Source organism: Bombus bifarius, unplaced genomic scaffold (assembly GCF_011952205.1).
Source record: "Bombus bifarius isolate JDL3187 unplaced genomic scaffold, Bbif_JDL3187 scf7180000008218, whole genome shotgun sequence".
NCBI lineage: Eukaryota > Metazoa > Arthropoda > Insecta > Hymenoptera > Apidae > Bombus > Bombus bifarius.
In genome coordinates, this window is record NW_022884519.1 from 1,508,614 (window position 1) to 1,509,693 (window position 1,080).

Below are 1,080 nucleotides of genomic sequence, written 5' to 3' on the forward strand. Positions count from 1 at the left end.
AAGCGGCCAGCCCCTCCCTTGCTTGTGGTGTGGGCGTACTTTCTGGGAGTGCGCTTGGTAAAGGTGTTTGGTGTTAAGCACCCGGGGGCCCGAGGGCCACACTCGCGCACTAGTCTACCGTCGTCCCGCCCGTGGAGGTTTTAGCCGGTAAGAATCCGGCACTACCTTCTACCCCTCTGCACAAGGGTGGTAAGAGGTGTCTATGAAGATTTCCTCCACGTAAAAAAAAAAAAAAATTTTTTTTGTAGTACGGAAGGAGACATGTTTAACACTACCGTAGACAAGGATGGATCACATATATAAATGGTAAGGCACGGTCGCCTTTCGGCGGGACTTATCAAATCTTTTTGGAGGGACCGCGAAGGGCTTCCGCTATCCCTCCGGATAACACAGATTATCTGTTAACCTTTTCTTGTGGCAAATGATCTTTACAGCTACATCCTTTCGAGCATTGCATTTCGAACAATATATTAGACGCGAATCTAGATGTTTGATCCATTGACATCGTGTAATCAAAAACGAAATAAGAAAGATAAAAAAATTTGATATACAACACAGTATTACCGAGTGAATTTACACTATTAATTACCAAATTCCAGACTTGAACAATATAATCATAGGCAAAACTTGGATACATAACGGTGATTAGAAGATGGCGCCTACTGACATTCTGGATCAACTTCAGTAAACATATTTCTTTGAATGATGAAATTAAAAGTGTTATACGAGTAGCGATAATATCGTAAACTGTTTATAATTTAATTAGACATAATGTTACTTATATGCTTGTAAAAAGTTTCTATTTGTAAATTGGTTCGTTAATTATTTTGTTTTATTTTATTTATATGATCATATATTACCGGGTTTCCGACCGGGTTTACACCCGAAGATCAGTCACTCACTCATCTTATACATACGCACCAGCGTAACTATCTTCTTTACAAGTTGTTAGAATAAACGGTGATTTATAAGTTACTATACAGTGTTACATTCATTTTGTGTTACACCGAAGTTGTTGGATTGTGAAAATATATAATAACCTGTTAGTAGCAGCGTCATGATCAATTTAACTACTTTTAT

At 38.3% G+C, this 1,080-nt stretch overlaps 1 non-coding gene across 1 annotated transcript; it reads left to right on the forward strand.

The window, feature by feature from the left end:
- Positions 1–242: 242 nt before the first annotated feature.
- On the forward strand, positions 243–349 carry LOC117211215. Its single transcript, XR_004488228.1, has one exon. It is a non-coding gene; the product is annotated as a U6atac minor spliceosomal RNA (small nuclear RNA).
- The last annotated feature ends 731 nt before the right edge of the window (positions 350–1,080 follow it).